Genomic DNA, 27,609 nt, shown 5'->3' on the forward strand with positions numbered 1-27,609 from the left:
TACTACAGTGTACCACTGTACTGCTGTATAACATGTTGTCAGCAGTAATGTTTAATGCTTACATGTCAGGTAGTGTAGCTGTCCAGCCATGATGCATTATAACTGTTAGTAACACTGAGTGATTGTGGTCTCCATAATGTTATCCATTTGTGTTATAGGTGTACATGTGTCAGCAGGATGATGGTCTGCTGTCATATCTCACAAGGGGTATGGCACTGTGGTGACACCATGGCTGTGCCATATCCTGGGTACAGTTGAACACGTCACAGGTCTGCATAACAGTTACTGCCTGTGCCACATGGACAGGTGACCCCCTGAGACATGTATAATCAGTAACCTGAAGTAGATACCCCCACATACACACACACTCTTACTTGGCAACACTGGGACTAGACCCCTACTTAGGTATGTAGTGCTGCTGATGTGTGTGGCTTTAATTGCACACACCACACAGCATTTAGGATGAGGCATGTTCCAGGTTACATGTTACATGCAGAACATCCCCAGGCATGTACAGTATGGTAATGGGGGATGTAATGGTTGTATGTGGACAGTACATAGTGCGACATACCATCATATACACATTAACAGACACATAACAGGCAGACACATGTCTGAGAGATCTGGGCCTACCAGTGCTAACTTGTTAGTGTGTCCATTGTGTTACAGGTAAGCTGCACACAGCACATGCATAACTAGGCTGTATTGTGTTATCAGTTACCTGTATGGCTGATGGTGACAGTGGTCACCATACAGTGGTACATGGGACATGTACCGGGGATACCATGGTGTAATAACAGTGTACACAGCACCCACACCCCACTGTAGATCTGGTACACACTGGAACCCATGATAACACTGTGACATACCCACCAGTACACATTAACCAGGACTGCGATACAACATGCATTGTCATGCCTCTCCTATGGGCAGTAACACCACTATCCATAATACTGTGTGGCAATGTGTATTGTAATAGGAGTATGTGGCCCCAGAATGCTGTACCCTACAGATATGCACACCTGCACACATGCACACACTTGCCAGAACTCAGTGGGTATCGCATGTCTAACAACCCATTTGTACAACAGTGTTGTGCTGGTATTGCAAGGCTTAGGTATCCTTTAGGGAGAAGAGCATAACAGGGTACATGTAATGTCCAGTACAGCAGCAACCACATCTAACTATGGCAATGGGTGTTGCAGTGGGTGTGAAGACCCTCATGGTATTCCCAACTACAGGTGTACTAACACACAGACACTGATGTCCTCAGTAATGCACACATACACATTTGTCAGTACTGGGGTGCATTGCTGCAGGTGGTCATAGGTGTGTTTCTGGCTATTGTCCATGGAGATATAGGAAGTGTAGGGGATGTGTGTACAGTGGCATCATGCCACCTGCCATGTGCTAGCAGGCAATCTATCTACATACACCACTATGGTGACCCTCAGGGTGAGAGAGACATGCATCAGCCAATCCTCTGGGTGCCTCCTGCAAATGGCCAGTGAGGTGATCCAGTTGACATGTATGCAACATGTATTACAAAACATGGTTAGTGACTGTGTTGGAGACCTGTACCCAAGCATGTTCTGTTGACTGTGGTAGTGTAGTGGAGGTACCCATGGCATGTGGTGCATATAGGGTGCTGTGTCCTGTCTGTGCCAGGTATAACAAAGCTGGGCAGACATGTTAGTGTCAGTGAAGCATAGGTTGCCTTTACATATCCAAGCTGGATACCTGCCATCTGCACATCTGTACATGGACTAACAGACATCAGCTTACCAACTAGCTATGCAGTAGGATGAATGTGTTGACAGAGATGTCTGATACCAGTATTATGCCATTACTACATGTTGGCAGCCCTCACTGACATGTGCTATACAGACAGTATTCTACAGTTAATTTCCACATGTCAGATCATTATCCAGTAGGGGATATATACTGTGACACAGCTTACATACCAGGAACATGACAGTGAAGACTCAGAGTCCATCTATGCATGCAGGGGTGATTGTTGCCAGTACTACAATTAGCAATATTCTCTTGATTGGGAAAGCACTGTCAACAGTAGTAATGACATGATACACTACATGCCAGTGTGACAGCATATAACCTGGGATACTACCCTTGTATATAACACATTCACATGGATAAGAGTGTTGTACAAGTTTTATATACTGAAGTATCCCAGACAGGTGACTCACACCCCTTGCTACTGTAATGACAGCACATAGACGCATGTTAAGTACATGACATTACATACACTTATTACAGATGTCATTACCCTACTATTTTATCAGACTGGAATGTGAGCACTGGTTACCAGGGCTGAGCCATGCTTAGCAGGTTTCAGCATTGCTGCAATATAAATCCTAAGCACATTTGTGCACTGGTAAGCGAAGCTTACATGGTGTAAGTGCCGTACATTTAACAGTATCTTAGCACCACTTTGCTTCATGCAAACCAGCGCAAACAGGCTTAAAGCTGCTCAAAACTGCATTAACTACTCTATATCCATCAGCCCTTGTTCTGCCCAGCAACAAACAGCCCTTGTAGGTCTTGATCCCAGGACCCTGTACACTATAGTCACAACAGTTAACCACTACGCCATGACAGCTGTGAAGACAGTTGTTGTTTTTCCAATATATGTGTCAGTATACATATTGAATAGTTTTGAGCAATTTCTGTGACATCTACAATTGTATAGTACTTGTTAGTGATATTACTGTTTCATCACATATGTTGTTATATCTAAATATACACATATCAGATACATACGGTGTGATACATCTGGGAAGGAATACACAACAGTAATGTTTACACATGACAAGGATATGGCTATATACATATACATATGTAGATCTATGTCTACATGTACATACACATATATATTCATATATAGGTATTTATACACATTTGTATAGTGCATTATATATATGGCCTTTTATAGAGCTCTCTGTATATCTATATATATATATATATATATATATATATACGTGTGTGTGTGTATGTGTGTACATCATGTATGTACAGATATATCTATTTATGTCAATATATATGTAGATATCTATAACTATATGTGCATATATATCTATACAGATATATCTATTTATGTTGATATATATGTAGATACCTATAACTATATCTGCATTTATATCTATATATCTGTATATGTGTAGACATATATAGAAGTGTACATGTATATGTAGATATATATATATATATATATATATATATATATATATATATATATATATATGTATGTAGATATGTATATGTCTATATATCTATATAGATATATGGGTATATATATATATATATATATATATATATATATATATATATATATATATATATATATATATATATATATATATATATATATATATATATATTTACCATATGTTTAGAACATGGAGTAGAGTCCTACATCAGCACCAATAGTCTCAACCTCTTAGTGCAAGGGGATGTCATGTATGTATTGCAGGTATATATGTAAACTGTTGCTACTGTAACAGGGGTTGTCTTAACAGACATGTTGTGTGTGGGAGGTCACATCTGCTATTGACATGTATGCAGTTGGTTACTGACAGACATCCTAATGACATCATAGTACAGTATCATTAATAGCTCAGTAATGATCCTGTGGACTACAGCAGAGATATGACCAATATATGTGGACAGTCTGGCACTCTCTGGTCAGTCCAAAGGTATACACAGATCCTCTTTGTGCGAGACATGTGGACCAAGCCTGACAATCTGGATGTTAAGAGCCATGTACATGGGTATATCACATAAATACTGGGCTACATATGCCCACACAGTTTATACATTCACACACTCCTGTCTGTCCTGACACATAATAACTGGTGGTCCAGAGGCCACATGGCCACATACTACCCAGTTGCTAGTGACATACATCTGTACAGAATCCCACTGCTTTGTCAGAAATACACAACAGTTATGGTGGCCTGGCAGCAGTACATCTTGCAAATATCTGGACATAACATCACACTGGGTAATTACACTAAGTTGTTAGACATGTAACAAAGCACTGTGCAAACTACAGGCAGACTGCCACAACACTGGCCTACATTTCATATGGGGAAATACAGATGCACCTGCAAATATAGCAGGCTCTACAGGCATGTCACAGTACAGAGTAACACACACCTGTGTGAAAGTGCATACCTACAACCAATGAGAACACAGCCACATATGGTATACAAGCTTAATATTACACTATATGGACTGTCGGATCAACACCATCTTCATATGTGCCACTCACACACTAACCCTACATATACTGGGTCACTACACAGTGTGGTCCAATGCCTGTCTGTGGTATGGGACACGTGTGTGTTTGGCCCTACAACATGTGAGCCAATAGGATACTATACACTGGAGCAGCATGTAACATCAGACAAAACAGGACCAAGAAAAAGACATCTACCACAGTCTGTACACAGGCCATGGTACGTATTCACAATACACATACTGTCGACAATCGCCATAAGTACACGAACCCCAGTACTGTACACACAACCACAGAATTCCCAGGTTATGTCCTCAGAAATAACTACTACTCTACATAGCATGTCTAGCAGTCTGATATCTGACTGGCTTGTTATCAGGTATGATGTCAATAAATAATGGCGCACAGAACATTTGCACCTCTTACTGCATGACATATGTACAAAGGTTGACAGACTTGTGGTTGGAGCCACAAACACTGGGCCAATATTGGCATGTTGCTGTGATACTCTCAATTTACTGTTGTAACAGGGTGTGTTGTGACATATGCCCTATGAGGGATATGAAGTAAGTAACTGTCATGGCTGTCACCATGTACTGACTGCAATCCTCAGATTATGCTTCTGCAGTTTTAAGATAGGTGATCTGTGAGTAACACAAGTAACATAAGACTCCAAACACTGCCCAGTCTGCTGATAACCCTACAGGTGAGAGTTTCCTCAAACACATAACACTGTCATGACAGGTATTAAATCATGTAGACCAGCCATATCCATACAGACCCTATTAAACCAACATTACTCCAAATGTAGAAGCGCAACACTTACATTCTGTAGTCATGCCTGGAACATCCCTCTCCTGTTTGTTAGCCTGTCTCCACAGTGTATGTTGTTAGAGTTATACCCCAATATCATCTGTGATGCTGTTTGCTAAACATCGACATGAGGTCCTGCTCACAGTGAATGAAAATGGCCAACACCCACATGATGTTCCTAGGTATAGAAGTGTGTTTCCATGCAATTGGCTATGGGAATGTTACCACAGCTGTTCCTCATGCAATCAGCTAGTGGGGGACAGTAATTCATGCAGAGGCCATAAGCTGATCATGAGCATCACTTAAAAAACACAAGCTGCTGCCTAAGCAAAGCAGGTGTACATCTCCACATCCACCAGAGAGGGAGTGAGAGAGACAGACAGAGGCAAAGTAAGACAGGGAGGGGGTGGGAGAGTAAAACCTAAGCATGTCTGTGACACACACTTATCAGTACAGGGTTTCAAACCCCTGCCTGGCTATATATTGCTATCACATTTCTATGCAGTTATTGCATGTGCCACAGAGCTTACATGTTGGGGAGCTGCCCAAAGGTATATCTGATGGTGAGTGGCATCTGCAACAGTGATAAAGGAGGGATAAGGTAGGTGTAGTACACATGCCTGTCCACATGAACAGATGTCAATGTCGACACAGCCACACTCTCTCAGGAACTCACACACATTATCACATTTGTCAGGGTCAGGAATAGATTTTCTAACTAGCTAGTTTGCCACAATACAGTAATACACAGGTATCACATGCACCACAGGGGTTATCAGGATGATATATGGGCAAAGGGTATGTGAAGGTGTCTGACATCAGAAGGCATGCTTCAGTAGGCCAATGGGAGGTGTAGCGAGTGTGAATGGTGTCAAAATCATTATACTCCACACACAGACACAGGTTGCCAGTACTGACATGCATGGGTGCATTGCTTCACAGGTGTGTAGTGGTTGACCATGACAGAAGGCTGTACAAGGCTAGGTAAAGGGTATACATTGGTGTCAGGCCACATAAAAATGGTCTTCAGTGTGTTTCAGTGGTGTAGTGTCTGGATTGGCCCACACAGGTAGGTATTGTATTCACCATCCAGTCATCTGGGTTACTATTGTGGGTGGCCAGTGCTGTGCAATGCTTGCCATGTATGTGTTCTATATTCCATGACATGGACAGTGTCTGGGATGTGCACACATCCCACATGCATGTTCTGTGACATGTGGATGTGTACCTGGGGTGTCTGGGGCATGTTGTGTACACAGATTGTTATCATCAGATGTGCCATTCCTGGCCTCATGTGGTGGGAACTACCAATGGACACCAGGTTGACCTTGCACCTACATTGACATCATGATACAGGTATTCCCTGGTGTCATTGGCATCTGTCCATACAGAACATGTGTACAAGGCATGGTATGTCCTTTGTGAGTTACATTTGCTGGCACTACAGTTGTTGCAGGTGTCCAGTGGAGAAGCATAGTGAAGGAACACTGTATGCAATTTTGTGCCTATTGTAGTGATGGGACAGGGTGCCATGCCCTCTGTAGTCTGCTGCAATCACACCATGGTTACTATCTGTGGGGAATATGCAGAGAACTGCCAACATAGTGGTTGTTGCCTAGCTGAGTGTGTTTGTGTATGAGACATGGGTCGACAGTGTTCTCTGGGTAATACAAGGGTTACCCAAATTGTTCGCCAGGCTTTGATGTCACATGTAGGGATAAGGATTATCAACCCCAGCCTCCCTGCTGTTTGACATCTGTTATCCTTGCAAGGTGGACATTGTGACATATAATAGGCCCACCATGTAAAAGATTTGCAAAACCCGCTCCACAATGAGTCCAGTTGTTACACATTCACAGCCACCTCCACACAGGATATGAATGACAAACACACACACACACACACACACATCAAGTCTCACAGTTGCCATGTCTGGGATTGTAACTCCTACCCAACTAGTACATCACACTACAACATTACACAGTTATAGGATACACCACATAGATTACTGGGTTACTCCTTCCCCAAAGGTGTATTTCAAAGTGAATGATATCAGCAGGCTTGGCAAAGAAGGGCAATGGAGGTGCAGTGACTGTGAATGGCCTCAAAAGCATTGCTCCCTACACAGACACACACACACACACACACACACACACACACACACACACACACACACACACACACACACACACACACACACACACTCACACACTTGCCACATCTGGGATTAGAACTCCTACTTAACTAGTACATCACACTACAGCATCACACAGTTATAGGAAGCGCCATGGAGATTACTGGGCTACTATTTCCCCAAAGGTGTAATACAAAGTGAAGACATCAGCAGGCTTGCCATACTAGGGCAATGGGGAGTGCAGTATGTGTGCATGGGCCATAACCCATTCATCTAGAGGCAGACACACAAAACTCAGGCACACACAGGTGTATATTCCACAGGTATGTGTATACAACTGCTAGATGACTAATGACTTGTACAGTCATGTTACACAGTTAGCACAAGCACCACAGACACTATAATGCTGAGGGATACCAGAGGCAAATGTTTACGGTGATTGACATTTGCACATCATGTGGTTTTAGCCAATTGGATGTGTGCTGGGTAGAAGAGGCCTCATGATGGGAGGCTCTTTGTCACTGTCACTCTCTTCCACACATCTATGTATGTCTAATTTTGGCCTATTGTAGTGTGTTGTCCTTGGATATATGTGTGTATCTTACCCAATGTGTGTGCAAAGCATGACTGGTGTGTGCTGAGGAGTGTATGCACTAACATCTGCGACTGTCAGATATGTATGGTCCACTGTTGTTACCAGACATGGGCTTCATTTCTATAAGTGTGCCCAGTATAACCTTCTGTATTGAATGTGTGAATCCATTCCAGGTAGATTGTATTCCAGTGCATGTTTTTGTGTGATATACCTACAGCTAGCAAACTGTTTCTGCAGGATATCTGCAGATCGGTTGACAATATGGGGTCAAAATGGGGAAAGGATAGTAGGTTACTGTAGGTAATTGTGTCTGTGCTGCTTATGATACACAGTCCTGGTGTTAGCAGAGATATTCAGACATATGTACTGTTATACACTGTTATGTTTTATGTCATCAAGTACTGTCAGGTATACATATTTGCTTGCAGTGATGTCCTGGGGAACACAGGGTGAATGCAGCAATGCCCAGTATTGTGGTAAGCAGCCTACATATTATTGCACAATCATGCCATTCTGGAGGGGAAGCTGCAGACACTTGCTGCTGGGTCTGTGTAAATGGTTCAGCACCTTGGAACAATGGTGGCAGAGGATCCCATGCTTGTACATCCATTGACATGACAGTATGGCCATATCCTGCTGTGGCCTTACCTCACAGCTGTACAGATTCACACATGTTACCCAGAGCCAGGGGTCATTATTCTGGACATTACCCCTTCAACTTGTGTTTACAAGCAGGTTTGTTGCCACCCATTCTTGCGTTTGCAGCCAGGGGTAATATGTGCACATGGCTGAGTTTCAGACTTCACACACTCCATGTCACCCATGCTCCCCCCCTCTATTATTGTGTCCTTTTCCATACATTGTGCAAACATTATCTGATATGTTCCCTATAGTTATCACCTCATCCCAGCAGTAATTTGGTGTTGGTCCACAGTTCATGCAGCAGGACATGGTGGACATGTTACTGTGATTTGTCCACATGGCCTTGCATTTGGGTTCTGTGGACTGTGTTATGTTGTTATTTGGGAGTCCATGACATAACATATATTGGCAGTACAGGTGAGACACAGGCCTTTGGCAGAGGACTGTAGGCCATTTGGTAGTGATGCAGGCCAGCTGTAGTAGGCTGTTAAATTCTGTCACTCCTACAGTCCCAGACTGCAATACACCATATTCCCCTGGGGTGACAGGGTAGGTGTGCAAGGTGTTCATGCCAATACTTTCTGTCAGTATTGATCCAGTGGTGTGGATGCTGGCAGGGTGCTGCTTACAGCTAGGGACACACCTGCATGGGACACCTGCTCTGCATGCTGCATTCTTTCCTTATTGCCATACACAGGTGGGGGTCATATTGTACTCATTCCCAACAGCAGGTATAAGACCAGAGAGGTACCAGTGGGTGGTGGTGGGGTAAGCTGTGTGCATGTATGCTATGGACACTATTTGCATCTGACTCACAGATATGCATGGGTCATTCCACCTATGCTGGCTTGTGCAGGGACATCAGCTGTTTCTCAATACTTCATTCCTATGACTTTGTGGTCTGCCACAGTTTGGCCAAACAGTATTGGTATTCCCTACTACAAGCCCAAATAATGCGCTGCAAACCTGTATGTGCAATTCAAAGGGTGTGTCCATTTGACAGTTACATATTATACACTGCCTTTCTGGGGTACTTCCCCCTGTGTACTGCTTGTATATCTGGGCCAACATTCATGCTATGTCCATCTTTCAGATGGTGACTCATATTACTTCCAAACATTTACTATGGCTTACTGCTGGAATGTGTTTACTGAGAAGCATTGTGTTTGGCACTGCAGTTCATAGGTTCATAGGTTCATAGGTTGGTACTAGGCTATCGGCCCTAGGGCCTATGCAACCCTAGCCATAATAATTCCTTGGATATTTCTTCCCACAATATTTACTTCTCTGGACCCCTGTCTAGCAGGGTGACTGACATGATCCCCGTGGTGAATTTCCTATCTTGCATCCAATTATCAAGGTTCCTTTAAAGAGGGCCAATGAGGCACTCTGCTTGACATGTATGGGCAGTCTATTCCAGAGTATGAGGAGTCTCCGGGTCAGGAATTTACCCCTCCAGCATGTTTTGTTCATTGTGATGACAAGGTTTAGATCTCTGGAGCGTGTGGCTCTGAGGGATTGGGATTTCTTTAAATGGAGCAGGTCCAACAGCTCAGGGTTTGACATGGCCTTGTATGTTAAGCAGAGATCGCCTCTGAGTAGACAATATGCCACAGAGTATAGCTGGAGTTTTTTTAGATGGTCAGCATATGGCATCTACTTTAGGCCTGTGATTCTTTTAGTGAAGTATTTCCGTGGCCTTTCCAGCTGTTGCAGATTTCTTGTGAGGTACATACCAAATGGGGCATTATACTCTATAATGGGTCTAATGAGGGATGAGTACAGTGGGACAATGACCTCCTTTTTTCTGGATGAAAAGCCCTTAGTGATGAGGTGTGCCACATAGAAGGATTTCCTGACTGTTGTGGCGATGTGGTTATCGAAAGTGATACCACTGCCCACCAGTGTCTCTAAGTCAATTATCACACTTTCAATGTTTAGTGTCCTGCCACCTATGTTGTAATTCATGGGTACATGTTTTTTTCCAAAGGGGATAACTATACATTTCTTGGTATTAAGCTTGAGCCCATGGATCTGGCACCAGGCATCTGTTTCTGTAAGGCTCTTTTGTAGAATATCCACATCATTTGGGGATTTAATAATGGCTCCCAGTTTGCAGTCATCTGCGAACTTTGTTAGTCAGAGTCCCTTAGTGATGGCCTGTACTTCAGAGAAGGGATGCAGAGTTCCAAAGTTAATGATTAGCTTAGTTTCCAATGACAATAACTTATTCAAAAATTCTTCTCCCTGACAAAAGTGAGGTTTGGCCAACACACTAAAAAAGAAACTAGTATCTGAATTTCCATAAACACTGTGAAAATGATGTGCTACTGGACTCTCTAACCTCTCATTTCTGATATCCCCCCAGATGTTCCTTGATGCATCTTTTTATCACTGTTTTGGTTTGCCTTATGTACCATCTGTTAGGTACGCAATCACAACCAATAATATAGACCGGGTCTATATTAGATCACAGAACACTTAAAAAAGCGAATGGTGATTAATCGACCCTATGAAAGCGAAAGCTTACAATGTTGAACTGTCACAACAGTGATTTTTTTTCCAAGGGAAAAAAATCGCTGTTCCAACAAAAATAAAAAAATAAAAAAAAACACTTTAAACATTACATTAAGTGGGAGGCTTCGACCCCCACACCCCCCCCTACTTAAATATACCAACTCCGAGACTGCACTACAGTGCTGAAAACGGCAAAGTAACGAAGCGGCCAAGCAAATTCTTTCCCAGGGAAAAGCCGCTTTGATATTTTGCCGTTTCGGTCTTTTAAGTTCGACCAAGACGCATTCAAAAGAATATGTCTTCAGTCTTCTGATAGGAACCCTATAGTCCACTCCACAAGAATCACACCTGAATTCATCTTGGGCCATATAAACCCTTTCATTAATAGTGACCCCATCTAGGTTCCTGATCCTTCTGCATATCTTGCATCTACCACATGGGAAACTACCTTTCCTCGCACTGACCGTGCCTACCTTTCCCATGTTAAGACGTTCCTTCAAATTACAAAACCTACCATATGAAAAGGTGACCCTTCTGGGAAACAGTCCATTTAAACTTTCATCATTACTTATAACAGGCCAAAATCTGTCCACAAGCATTCTCAATTCATTGGAGAATGGTGAATATCTATTCACAAAAAACATTTTTTCTTCATTGTCCCTAATCCTCCTATTCATGTTTGAACTGCCATTCCCCATGTGATTCCATGCCCTAGAGGTGTTGTCAGCCTCCCCGAAAAACTTCTGACTTTGCTTTCAGCTATATATCTCATAACAGCAGCAGATATGACATCTAATGGAAATTATGCACTGGATGTACATATTGAGCATCAGACATAACAACATAATTCTAACATATAACAGTATAAACATATACAAAACAGTCATGGGAAGAGCATCAAATCAGACCTCAAGTAACACAGGTATGCATACAGACTCATAGTAGTGTATGTGTGTACAGTAGACAACAAGGGGAAAACTTTTGGGAACCCACCCTTATCTCTCCATTAGTAAATAATGCAAACAAGAAAGCAAATCAGCAATCGCAGCCTCTAGACTGGCTTTGCCCTGATAGAGTGCAGGACAGCAAAGTCATCTTTCTGCATAAAGGGGAACTATCTACTGACTTGGGAATTAACAGACCCATAAGTATGACTAGTCTTATATGTAAGGCCATGGAAATAATAATCATGGACCTGATAAATAAAGACATCAGAAACCTGCAAACACTGGACCCGACCCAGTGGCAGGTCATGCCTACTGAATCTGGTGGATTTCTGTGAGAAAGTCACTAAGGCCATGGATGACAGTAAAACAGTACATACTGCCTACCTCTACCTGGCCAAGGTATTTGATACAATTCTCCACTTGGGTATTATAAATAAACTCACAAAACTGGGCATAAATACCTACGTCATCAGATGGATAGCCAGTTGACTCATGGACAGGACATGTGGTTAAAATGTGTGAATCCAGATCCAGCAAGAGGCCAGCTACTAGTGCTGTGACACAGTGCTGAGTATGAGGACCACTCAAGTTTGGAATATGCTTCTCTGAACTCAAGGCTAATGTGGAAGGCTTCTTGATAACAAAATGTACTCACAACTACAAGCTGGGAGCAATCATTGAATCCCCCAACAATGAAGATATCATTCAGGAGGGTCTAGATGGCAAATGATTGGGGCCAGAACCATGGCCTAAAACTAAATGTGAAAAAGTGCATTATCATGCACTTTAGGAAGCCAAATACCCCTGCAAGTGCAACATCAATAGCACACCCTTAAGAATAAACTCAGAGGTGAGAGATCTTGGTACACAGAAAGACAGCAGGCTGCACTTTGACTGCCATATGTCCACAGTGGTGAAAAAGTCCTTTTATGTGACAGAACGTATAAGTAAAGGTATGGCATCCAAATCCAAGGAAATTATAGTCCCGCTGTACTCAGCCCTCATTAGACCAGTAAAAGAGTACTATACACCATTTGGCATGTACTTGATTGGACAATTACAGCAGCTGGAATGACCTCAGAGGTTCCTCACAAAGAAAATACAGGGTATAGACAACATGAACTTTGCAGATTGACTAAAAGCCCTATCCCTTTACTCGGTTTCCTACCAACTATTAAGGGGAGACTTATGCCTGACCTACAAGGCACTCAGAAATCCAGCCCTTATGGAGCTGCTATACATCTACACAGACAGATATATGTCTCAAAGATTGCCCCTTCTTTGTAAGCAGAGCCCTTCCCTGACCTTCTTCAAATACAGTTTGGATCAATGGATTGGGAATCGCAAATTCATACCAGGGGAAGTGCCTATGCCCCTTATGAACAGGAGCTATTTGTCATCCTCTTGCCCCTAGGGGCCATATATTGGGTAAAACTGGGTAATATTGGCTAGGCTTGTAATGGGCCTTAAGCCTTTAGCCTAGTAATCTTCTATGCATCCATAATCTATTAACTTAACCATATACTGCAGTACTGTTGCCAATATCACTAGTAACATATAGCAATGTAAAGTAGGGAAAAAAGTATCAAAGTATCAAATACTGAATGGAACCATCTAGGTCAGTAAAAATTACTGACTCCCATGGCATCAGACTTCACAACAACCACAGTCAGAGGAAATCATCAGTGATTTGCCCAGCATTCATTATCCTACAGGGTCAGACTGACAGTACACTACACAGTGAATCAACTGTCAGTGTTACTCTAATGCAGTCTAGACCACCCACACTGACAGCTCACACCTCAGTCCTGGCTGCCCCTGCCAGTAAAATAAACACTTGGCCAATTTTGCTCTACAGAGGAGCCTCACAGGACAACATCAGCATGTGGGGACACACTATAGGAAGGAACATGGGTGCAAGTTGCCTGTCTGGTTATGACTGCTTTGCCCACAATGGACTGGCCAGCAGCAGATGTGCATGTACATTCCAGCATAGACATTGATGCCCAATGGGCAAGGGTGGGTCTACTGAGAGGAGGCCTGCCTCTTCCGTGTGGCACTCAGCTAAGCACAGTCAGGGCAAGCAAAACATGGTTAATACTAGAGCATTGCTGTAGCAATGCCATAATGAGGGTTTCAATGAACTGTGCTGCAAATAACATGCTATTATTCTGTGCAACCAGTGCCACCATGACCTCACCATGTCTGTACTCCTGTACTTCATGCAACACACACAGCTGGTGTGCAACATGATTAATGGCATGGGCAAGTGCATGAATCACGAATGTCAGATGCATGGTGTTGCTGGGAATATTCATTTGCATGTAGGAGTAGGTTGACACCCTCTGATATGCAGCATGCACAACAGCTACATGCCTATGTGTACAGTCCCAGGCAGTATTGCTCTGCTGCGGGGAAGTGTCAATGTCACCAGCAGACTCAGCATGGGACTGCAGTACACAGGCATCATCCTATCCAACATCTGATATCCCCACACCCTCAAAATGGCTGGACATGTTCCATCTATATTTGAGGATACTGCCGCATCCACATGCCTATCACTATCTGAGCCAGACTGTGCCACCAAATGTATGTCTGGTATGCCAGTAACCATGCTAGCACAGTGAGATACATTACATTTCTCCTCAGGATCAGGGAATGGGCTAATGGAGGATGCTGGCAGTGGACATGCTAAAAGAAGAGACAGATGACACAGGTCAGATAAACACACATATATCACATGCTGGTGCTCAGTAATGACTTATGACACAAATGTAAAACTACTATGTTGCAGATGCTAAGGACTTACCAGGAAGTCATGTCTGAGTGTAGTCCATGCAAGCCACATAACAGGGAGTTCACAATTATGTTACATATGCAACATGCATGACATATGTGAGGAAAAACAGCATAAGACACACCTGACATGTCCTCATGGGAATCCAACACTGGAGGCAAGGGCTAAAATGCAAGTGTTGCAGGAGAAACAAAGGCATCTAGACAGTATTAGTAAGCACATACTTGCCAGCATGTACCATTTCAACAGAGGTACAACACACAGTGGGTAAGATATGCACATACTAGTTGGTCACAGCTGAGGTGCCAGTGGCAGTTGTCTTATGCAGTGGTAGAAAGAGACAGTATTAATGAAGAACAACAATCGAAGAAACAACTGAGGAAATAGCATACACTTACACCCTCATGTGCAGTAAATGTGTCATCTGTTGTAATGTGGATCCTGTAGTGGTAAAATACAAACCAAGCACAACATGTGCGTATGCAAAGCAATCATGAATGCAAGCAGAGGAACATGATGACATATACACCACAGTAACGGAATATGGTGATACTCACATAACATATGGTGCACATGATAGCCAAATGTCCCTGTGTATGGAAGTCATTGACATTAATTTCATACAATACAGGTGTGCTAGGCAGTGCTGCAGCCTAGGAACATGGTGAGAAGCCATAGCTGTTTAGCTCATGACTTCTGAAGATGTATCTCTAGGTTACAATGGTAGGAAAGCTTCATATTTCAGTAAACACCACTGGCATCTCAAAAGCAACCCCAAACTCATAAATGGTCAAAACAATCAAAAGCCAAGAAATGTAAATGAAAAGAATGCTTATCAAATGTTGTCCACTGAAACTGATTGTGTTAGTCTCACTTTTATTAGTAACTTCTTTAGAATACAAATACACAGTGCTACACAAACCTTTAAATAACCATATAAACCATGTAATCTAAGTCATGTGACCAATAAATCATGTGACTAAACACTTAAAGCTATATACCAAATAAAATATGCAAAAACACATAAAAAGAGGTACCAATCAAAAAGTGTCCTTCTGGTTTAGCAGCCCTCAATTTTAAAACACAGTTAATAGATGTGTCTTCAATTAAACTCATTGATACCGGAAAATTTAATCTCAATTGCCACAAGCTCATTGTCCTCAATAATATTTTCCCAGTTTTCACCTCATACTGGATAAGGAACTTGTTGCAATACTTAATATGAACTTTTTGAAACTGGTGCATTGTTTACTAAGACTATTAGTTGAATATTTGTTTTTTTTACTATAATTATGATCATAAATCCTTGGTTTGAGTGGACACTCTGTCTTCAACACATAAAATCTATCACAGGATATAGAAGGTGTGATACAAGCCACCCCTTTTGTTCCATAATTATAATGTCCCAGACAACTAATGGTCCTTTTTTTATCCTGGTACAGATATATTAGTTGTATCATTGCTAAATCTGCAATGGCTGCAACAGCTACACTTTTCTAGTACTACCTGAGTAGGAGGTAGACTTATTGTAATTACTTTAAGGCTTAACCTTAAGGTTATGGCTATTTAAATGTTTGTATAAGACTGTGTATTTGTATTCAGAAGAAGTCTCTAATAAAAGTGAGATGAAAGTGGTCAGTTTTACTGGAAGACATTTGGTCAACGTTCTTTTCATTTATACAGTACTGGTATGACAGGAGGCGATGCCATTACCAAGTAATGGCCACAGTAACAGTATATGGAGCCACTCACCTGTTGCTGTACAGGACTGGACAGACCTATGCAAATGAATACAGACAACATTACACACATTGCTGGCAGTGTTATGTATGTACTGCAGTTGTACAGTAACATGCCATTACATTTACACTGGTTGTCATCAGAATATGTGCCCCCATGTGCATGGCACAATTCTGCTGCTGCAATACAAAATTAACAATACATGAATATGCAAGCAACAACAATCTGTACTGAGGTACCCTATATGCAACAATGTTCTGCAAATTACCACATACATGTGCAGCTTGGCATACCTCCTTCAATTCTACCACTGAGTATTATGGAGTTCACCAGTTATTGAATGCAGAGCCAAAAGGAACTAGATCAGCTTGTCTGATAGAGTCAATGGTGGGCCACCACTAGTGGGATCCCTCGACCTCACAAACTAGTGTACCCTGTTGGCTGCATGAAGAATCATGTCAGAGCACCTTCAGTGGCAGCTCTCCTGGGATCTATTGTGACACCCACAGTGCTGATCATGTTAGTAAAGTCAGTCCACACTGCATTTCTCCAAACAGTATTCTCCACCTATCCAAGGAGTCTATGTCCCTGCTGACACAGAGCATCAATTATGATTTTACTTTCTTATGGAGAACATTTGTCACCACTAGGTCTGTTTGCCATCTGAAAAACGATTATATGCACATGGTAAGATTCATATGGGGGGGTCCACATATGGGCATGATTACATTGACAGTATGTGTCAATTGAGCTCTTCATTTACGTATACTGCAAAACTAAATAAAATAGTCCCTGTCCTGCATAGTACTGTGATCTATAAAACAACATAGGTGATATGAAAACAACATCTGAATATGGAGCAACATCATGACTTATGATATATGTAGACAATTACTGTATATGTTATAACACTGGAAAGCCAATCACATCACTATTGTGCCTCATATTCATAGGATCATAGAATCATAGGATCATAGAATATTGCTAGGTTATCAACCCAAAGGTCATTTTAAGTGTAGCCATTCCAACCTAATGTAATACTGTACAGGTACTAGTCAATATCCAAGATCACATTTACTGATGAATGCCCATGTCCAGGAGGGTTGTGGGTGCTATTCCCGGTAAGAATTTACGGTGCTCCATCCACTCATTCAGGTTCTTCTTGGAGACTGTCATAAAGGTGTTCTGTTTCACATGAACTGGTAGCCTGTTCCAAAGACATGACAGTTACTCAGAGATAAATCTGTCCCTCTAGCATGTCCTATTTAAGTCGCAGACCATATTTAAGTCCCTGAAACGGGTAGCTCTAGACCCATTTGATCTATTTAGACCCATTTGATTTACTTAGTACAGTATGAATGGACATCACACATTAGCATGCTCATCATAACATTATGTGTAAAGCAATACTGTTGGATGGCTGTCATACACAAACACAGCTTCTGAGACACTTCCTAATAATTACAGGTATTGTCAATATATAGTATGCAACACAAAGCTATATAGAAAACCTGTAGAAAACAAGCAGTGATATTAACATGAACTGTTATGCACCAAAAGGTACATATCAACCCAATCAACAGTGAGCAGTCAATGCAATCCCCATTTCATCTGTATGAGATGAAATTCACTAGCAACTACTACTATTTTACTTTTACCAGAAAGTATCTGTGCAGTAGCAATTGTACAACTTACGGAAAGTGCTGGAAAGCCTCAATATTCATAAGCATACCATTGACAGTAAAAGCTAACCAGACAGGAACATGGATATATTTTCATTCCTGCACTATTTATAGTACATGCATTCAAAAGCATCAGTGAATATCCATAACATAATCATTCAACATGCACCCTTACATGTACAATTGGAACACATTGTTTTCCAAAAGTAAAATGTATATGGTCACTAGCAAAATATATGGATATTTTGTCAGTGTGTCCTTATGTGCTGTTCACTGGAGCTCTATACATTTACCTTTACAGAGGCATATGTGGAATCATTGCTTGTTAGTGATGCAGATGCATACACGTCAAAACTACATTCCTCCAGTAAGTCACACACATTTGGTATTACAGACAATGTTCCTAAAAATATTAATGTAAGCTTGTACAAATACATTTACAAGGAGTAATAATATAATAGGTCTATAATAACAGAAATATATCCAACCACAGCACTGTCAGTAGGTGACACATTACCTTTGAATCTACCTGTAAGTTAGAGATACCTGAAAATAAGACCAGCTATGTGCACACAATTAATCAGGTTCATTATCATTCAGAGTTTTGGAATCCCATTTGCACGCATCCATGTAAGTTCTAAAAACTGGACACATTAACCAATAACTCGACATAATGTAAGGTGCTCTGTACAACTGCCCAATAGGTATCATTAAACTGGACCATATTTGGCACATGCCAGTCAACTTCCAATAATCTGAAACCATCCTAAAAGCATTGCTTTTAATATGTGATTTTGATACATTTACAGATCAAACCACTGATACCTGCAAACTGAGTGGGACCTCAGTGAGCAAGTTTTGGAAAGTTGTTATTCTGATCTGTATCATCAACATGGCTATTGCGAGGTGGCTTTGGTGTGTCTGAGGTCTGAGTTGGACAGAGGAGGATGCCACCCAGATCTTCACTGCAAACCCTGGAGTTGAGCATTGCAGGTGAGCACAGCCACAAAACTTCACTATGATCAATATCTGGTACTGGATTGCAAAAGAACAATGACATCACAAAGGGATTTATCTGAGTGGAGTCTAGGTTTGTAGGATAATCTGCTTTTGTGACATGCTGAGAATCTTTACTGGAGAGCTGTTGAGGTGTGGATACAGCCAGTGGATGTGTACAGTAGGTGTCATAATCCCCAGTGTATCTGTACATTCCTATGGGAATCACACACATATAGCTATGACTCGTACATTTTAGATATTCCTTTTAGAGTAATTATTCAGCTGTTCTGTGACATAGCTCATCTGGTTCAACATTAAGGCAAGGTGACCGCTCCCCTTCTGTGTATGGGTTTAATTACCATGTTGTTTTTTTCTTTAACAGTGTTTTTTATGTACACACTACTGAACATAAGGCCTGTTTGTCTGGCAACCTACAAACAACAGTGCATCATTTTACACATCTAGCATGGCCATGTTTTGCTGACACCTATAGTGACTAGGCCACAGATGACTATGCATTTCTCTATCTGCAATGGTTCAAAACCATCACACAGTATACTTCTGCATGTGTGAATATCGAGTCATACCGACCTACATTATTCCAATCTGCTTTAGAAAATGCACACTCTTGTTAAATACATGTCTATTGAGCAGAATAATGAAAGGCGACCGCAGGTCAGCATGTTTCCCAGATGTTGAACATTGTAAAACTTAATGCAATCTGCAAATCAAATTTCAAATGAGATAACCCAATATGTTCTCTTTCCACTACCATGGCACTAAGTATTCTGCTGGCAGTATTAAGTAGGCTACAACAATCTTCTTAAACATTTTTAAATAAACTCCTGAGATGGGTATGGACAAGCATTGAACAGCCCTGGATACAATCTGTTTGACTCTATCTAATACGATGCTGGCATAACCTATTATCACAGTTTTCTGCATAAAACATACTGCTTTATCACTTACCTTCTTCCCAGATGTGTTTTTGCCAGCCTAGCAACAACTTCCCACATTGGCCTGCATTCTTCATGGTATTTTTGAGCTCTGACATGGCCTACTAGCTCCATGAGGACCTGCAATCTACAACCGTCACCCAGCCCTTTGACCTCACCATCCCAGAAGCCTCGTGGTTCTTAAAGAAACACAAACCCAAAAATGAACTTGCAGGTTATATTTTTCATTGCTGTTACCTCCATAAGGTTGGATTGCTGCTCCTTTTTCCTCTGACCGTCACTTCTTGTATATCTGGAATCCAAATCTGGTTGTAAACCAGAAAGAGTAAGTACTTTCTAGCATTCTACCACTTTTTGTATTCTACATGAATGTTTCACTATTTTTCCTGCGCTAGTAATACAGAAACTGATGGCAAATTCTTGAAGTTGTTGTGATGCTGCTTTGTGTGTCCTGGACTGCTTCAAGTTGAATTTTATTGTTGTTGCTGTTGAGACACTTCCTTCGAACTCACCCTAGATGCTCCAACTTGATGTCTGAGTTAGCTAGTATTGTTAGGTTATTATATGAAAGGCTGCTACTTGGTTATCGCTGATCTGCTTAAGACAACCTTGTTATGTATTTAATGCCTGCAATTGAGCCTTTTGTCAAGTCTTAATTGGTCTGGTTTACGTCTCATTTAAATATTAGTCTCAGACCTCTCAACCAATTGGGGACAAATTTCAAGAGAATCAGGGACAAGTCCAAGAAAAATCAGGGACAATCAGTGACACTTTTAAAATATTAGTGTTATTAACTTGAAACATTGACAGAATCCGAGCATATGAATTAATACCACATTTTCTGAAGTAAAATAAGTTTATAACTCTTAATTATTGTCATTATTCATTAAGTGTAATTCACTACCTTTCCTTCAAAAGTCACTAGTTTTAGAAGGGATTAAGAGGGACAGAGTTAAAATTTGAGTCAAAATCAGAGAAGGCCCTGAAAATCAGGGACAGTTGAGAGGTATGTCTTGTTATAATTGAGTGACCAAACTTATTGTTAGGTGGAGAATTACTCCCATTTTACTTTTATTTCTATTTCTATTATTTTTCCAGGGTTTACCTGAAAATATATTGCTGGAAGATACTCAGTGTCAACTTAAATAAGTTGATATGTTAGAGTAAGTGCTTCTCCTACTTAAGCGTAAGGTTTTCTAAATGAGACTGTAACAGAATACTGCGCCTAGGAATATTTAACCATTAGTTTCCATCTTAGGCTCATTTCTAGTTACCTGGCTCATTTTAAATTTGACTTTTTTCTTAAGTCCACTGGCTCTTTGGTTTGTTATCCGATATGCATGATATAGGTGTGATTTGTGGAATTTAATGTTGGTGATTATTGCCAGACTGGATAATTACTCTGTCTTTCTAGTCTCTCCCAGTTAGATACCTTGTGATAGTTTTATTACTATATTAGTTTAAACTAAGTATCTCTTATATTTATCCTAACTATTCAACTCACTTGTGTTTATACTTAACCACTTATCTTATACCAGTCACCTACTGCAATGAGTCATTTTATATTGTTTTGGTGAATCTTACATAGCATATATCTTTCAAAGGGAGCTTTTAATTTCTTCACAATAACAGTTGCTATCTGACATATCATATATATTTTAACCATACATTTAATCCATAGACTTACTCTCTTCTTTCTTGTTGCTTTGATGAGCTGTGGGATTAGTCAGTTGTTTGTTAGGAAAGTTATGCTATTTGTGCTCTTTAAGTTAAATGTTTTTAGCTTTGGGACCTAATGGCTTCATAAATAATGTATATGTTGGAACCATATTGCTTTTTGTTTTATGTAATATACTTTTCCTGAATGTTCTAGTACTTAATATCTTATGCTCTTCCAGGCTACGTAGTTTTGTGGTTAGGCACAGCGTCATTGCAGGAAGAGTTAAGTACCTTTGCCCACTTAACTTATATCGTTACACTTTTTTCCCACTCTTTGTCTCATTGTCCTTTCCCTCATGGTATAAAGAAGATTTCTTCAAATGTAGTTACTCGAGTCATGGAATATTAAGGGGCTGCAATCAGAGAAGAAAAGGAAAGTCTTTCTACACTTGGTCTTCAAATCTAAGCAAAATGCTATTTGTGTACAAGAAACCCACATGTCCTCCGACCAATGGAATCCTATTCATGGGAGAAAATGGATTAAATCTATCATAGCCTCTGGTAAAAAATCTAATAGTGCAGGGGTGGCTATTATTATTAAAAAACAATTTCAAGGGGATATTAAACATTGTGATTCGGACCCTAAGGGAAGATGTTGCTACATAACAGCTAACTGTTCTCATCTTGACAAATTCACATTATTGCTTAATGTATACACCCCCTGTTCTTATCAACAAGATTTTATCATGTGCATATACAAAATCCTCTCCTCTTTTCCTAAACATTATTATATTTTGGGTGGTGACTGAAATTCTGTTCAGGACCCTGTGAAGGATAGAGCTAACATTAAAACCAAATACAATCAATATGCCTCCTTAACTATCAATGAACTTAGAAGAGACTTTAACTTATTTGATCCCTACATTTACCTATCCAACAATCCTCCCAATAATACATTTACATTCTACTCGCATTGTCACAAAAGCTTGTCTAGATTGGATTTCTTTTTAATCTCTAGTGTCTTTTTGAATTTCAGCAACTCCTTTCACAATGATCCCAGATTTCTTTCAGACCACTCTAGAATCTCCCTTAATATTGATTGGTCTACCAAATCTTCTATCAGGGATAGAGGCCATCTTCAGTCATTAAATCCTAATTTCCTAAAGAAAAATTACTGAATACAGGAAATAGACCCCCTTTTGGAACATTCCCTTAACTCACTTAACTCCAATATACTCCCATTCAATATCAACTGGGCCTGCACTAAAGCCTTAATTAGAGGGTCCCTTATAAGTAAAGCCTCTTTTTATAAGAAAAAAATCCTCCATAAAGAATTGGCAATTAAAGATAAAAATCACTAAACTGGAACTGGACCTACAAACAAACTTTAAACAAGAGACACTAACAGGAGAAACTTCACTCCCTACATGCTGAAAACCTTTCTTTTCAAGAAGTTAAAACTCTGTATAATTACACAGAATGGGTTCATTTTCCCTCCAAGTTTTTGGCTAGACTAATTAACCAAAACAAACTTTCTCCTAGTATCTCAGAAATAACATCCCAAGGTAAAACTTACCAAAATTATCATGGTATAATTAAACTTTTTGAAACTTTATATAGTCAGCTGTATAACCTTATTGATTTTTCACTTAATACATCAGAGTTAGAACCTTTTCTAAACCAGTTAAACTTTTCAAAACTTAATAGAGTACAATAAGAACCCTTATCCTCCCATGTCACATCAGCAAGAAATAATTGCAGCAATTAATAATCTCAAACCTAATTAAGCTCCTGGTCCAGACGGTTTCACTGCAGAATTTTATAAAGCCTTTGTTCCTAAACTATCCATTATCCTGTTACACCTCTTTAATTATATCATCCAATTTGGTTTTAGTGATCTCCATTTACGTGCTTCTAAAATTATTTTTAATCCTAAATTAAACTCTGATATTAAAAATCCTTGAAATTATAGACATATTTCCCTAATTAACCTTGACATAAAGATCTTTGGCTCCATACTAGCTAATATAATCAAATCCATTATCCTTCATATTATTTCCCCTGAACAATCAGGTTCTATGCAACATAGACAACCATCTGACCACACTCTTAGCCTTGAGGCTATGATATCTATCTCTAGCCTTACTCTTATCCCTATATTCATCTTGGCTATTGATTCTTCTAAAGCCTTCGATGAGCTCAACATTGAGTTTTTACTTGTGATTCTTCCCCACTTCAACATACCCCAGGCTCTTATACAGACTATTAAAACCCTCTATTCTAAGGCCCACACCACTCTACAAATGAATTAGCTGTTATTCTACAGGACTGATATTACAATTGAGGTGAGACAAGGCTGCCCACTATCCCCCAATCTATTTAACCTCTATACTGAACCACTATTTCTTTTAATTACTCAAAAACTTTCCATCACATTCCTGTTCTATATGGTACCTATATTCCTCTATCAGCTTACACTGATGATTTAAATCTATACTATTCACTTCCTAACTCAGATCTTCAGAAAATTATAACCTCTATTGATACCTTCTCTAAACTCTCTAATTATAAACTAAATCCCAGTAAATCATTAATCTTTCCTATCAACTCTTGCTGTCAACTCCCTTTCAATGTTACATCTATGAAGATTAGTATTAATCAATCCTTACAATAATTAGAGGTTTCATTTCATCAGGATGCTACCTACTAATATCATAATAATATTACAAGTCTTTGGCCAAATGTTCAAAAAGACCTTAATAGATGGTCAAAACTCAATCTTCCTTTCCTCGCTAAAATAGCCAAAATTAAAATGAACATACTCCCTAGATTCCTATACATCTTTAACCCCTCTAATATAATAATTCCTAACAGTTTTTGAAGTTGTTATACTCTTCTCTTTCTAACTTTCTATGGTCTCCCAAATTTATTAGAATTAGCTACAACAAGCTTTCTTACTCCAAAGAAAAAGGGGGCCTTGGCCTACCAGATTTTAAATTATACTATGATATTATTAACTGCAGCAGAGTAATAGCCATTTCTGATTTTTCTCCTAAGTCATCATGTTGGTCTCCAATTTCGGTTAAACTATTTTACAATTATATTAAATTGTTCAAGTTCAACCCTAAAATCCTCTCTTTCCTTAATAGGGAATATCTGAACAAGATTAACATACACGTCTCTTTAAAACATAAAATAACTAACTTACAAAATGTTTTTAAATCTCTAAACTTGTTTCCTGCCTTTAATACCCTACAACCAATTCACCTTAATCCTAACCTCAAACTAAACAAGAAAATGATTAACCTGGACCAGTACCCTCTTCTAAAAGACAAATCTATCTTGGACTTCTTTCCTTTCAAGCACAATTCTACTTTTGTTATGAGGACTCAGATGAGCCTTCCCAAAAACTACACAATCATTATAAGACAAATCAAAGAACTCTGTCACACTATCTTGGAGGAACCTCCCTTGACCTTGAATGATATTAATGCCTGCCAATTTCTATGGAACTTACTCCTCCTTAAAAAGAATATTATTTCCTGCACCTATAAACTTATTAGTACTATTAAAACTCAAAAGGAGGTCATTCATTCTAAATACTGGCTTAACCAAGATCCGTCAATTTCAACCAGTCAAATTTCCAAATCCATCCAAATTTCCTCACAATTCATCTCCCTTAAAAAACTTATGTATACTCCGTGTATTTTAAATAAAATCTATACCAATACCTTCCCCTTATGCCCATTCTGTCCTAACCAAAAAGCTGACCTTATCCATATTTTTTTGAGCCGCAAATGTACCTATAAACTTTGGTGCTCTTTAAGGGTTCAATTGAAAAAGATGGGCTACGAAAAATCTACCCTGTCATGGAAGTTCACCCTATTACTCATTCCCCCCACCCTATAGTTACAACTTTGTACCTTAATTTCCCTTTTAGTGCTAGTTAAATACTATATTACACTCACTTGGAGATACAGGTCTCTACTTTCATAGGATGGAATTAATCGCTTAGCTATTAAACACTTATTAGCTCACAAGCACCTAATTTACAGCATGAAACGTCAATCTCACTTTATGGAATTCTGGAAGATGTTGTTTGAACATATCTTATTCTAATTTTATCCATGTTTTTTGCTGAATGGGCAATGAGTACAAATGTATATAGTTATCATTGTATGCAATTTGGTTGATGTTATTGTCAAACTTTAATGAAGAGATTAAAAATAAATAAATAAATAAATAAATAAAACTTAATGAAATCTGGCTGTTACACATCAGCATGAAGGCCTGTAGTGTCAGATGGGTGTGTATTCCTCCATTAGCCACAGCAATCCACACACTTCCAAAAGTAATTAGTTGTGAAGGTATTATGCTATCTCTTAGCTCGACCTGATAAGCAAGAGGCCACCATACATATATTATGGATAGATGTGGGTCTAAATCCACACAGGTTATAGCTTAGATTGCATGTTTATCTGTCTGTGTTAATGTTTTGATGCTGCTTGTATAGATACCTACTTGTTCATGTATACAAATAGTTTGTATATACTTACACCTATACTGTTTATTTGTTGGATTACTATGAAGATCTCCATTAACTGTAAATGATCTGAAAATAACAGCTATGTCAATATAGCTTCATGTGTAAGGCTTTGACCATAGTGGTATACTTTACCCATATATTTTGGACACAGCTCTCAACCAAGCATAGATGCACCTCAACATAATCAGGGGACTAATCCAGAAATATTCAATGACTATCAGGGACACATTTTCCATGTTAGTACTATTAATGTGTGACAGTGGCAGAATACAGGAATGTGGAATATTATACATTTGCTGACGTTAAGGTAGTCTGTACCTCTTCTTATTGTCATTATTTATTAAGTGCGATTCACTACCTTTCTCCTAGTGCTATTAGGAGGGAGTGAAAGGGGCAGGGCTACACGTTGAGTCAAAATCACGGCCATCCCCAAATATCAGGGAAATTTGTGAGGTATGATTTGGTATGCAACAATAAATTCTATATTGACATTTCCTGCCCTCCAACCTAACCTCCATTTTGATATATGACATACTAGTGATGAACAGGAAGTCAGTTGTATTTGTCTGTTAAGAGCAGCTACATGTTCTATTAAAATGTCTCAGACTCTGAGCTATGAATGTTATTATTGTGTTTAACCATCTTGTAATGTGGAAGACCTGAAGCATATTATTACTCCTTCCCAGCATAGTCATACCTTTGAGTTGCTTAATTGCAGTTACTGCATGCATCACAGTTAAGAATGATTCGCTAGTCATGTAGGTGGCAGGGTTGTAGTATGAACATAGCTGGGAATCATACATTTGAATCTCAGGTCCTCCAATCTGTGTTCACTACTTTTCTACTGTATAATGCAATGTTTGTGACACAGCAATAAATGAACAGGCAAAATATATAATTTTATTCAATGTAAAAGCTAGAGAACTTGTGCTGCTCACTGCATTTCACTGTTACTTTATACATACCTAGTCTGTGCCATGACAGGAAATGAGCATCAAGCAGACACACAGGCTGGAGGAGCAGCAGAGGAAGAGAGCTATGTGTTATTCATTTACACATTGCTTTATCTAGAAAACTGTTAGAAAACTAGTTTGTTCTGTAGCTCAGTGCAAACTACTATTAATGCAAGCCTACCTAGCATGCATTTGGAAGGTAAACGCGATAGTCATAATTTTCCCAGGCTTACCAGTATACATTTAATCAAAAAGTTTACATTTGAGTTAGGACCAGGGCATGTTTGCTGACTGTATTGTTTTTGATCATACATCACAACCTAGATTACAGACACTTCTGTATAACTGTCCCAGTGCTTTTACGTATGATG

The sequence above is a fragment of the Protopterus annectens genome, chromosome 12.part0 (assembly GCF_019279795.1).
Source record: "Protopterus annectens isolate FY-2018-M chromosome 12.part0, PAN1.0, whole genome shotgun sequence".
Taxonomy (NCBI): Eukaryota; Metazoa; Chordata; order Ceratodontiformes; family Protopteridae; genus Protopterus; species Protopterus annectens.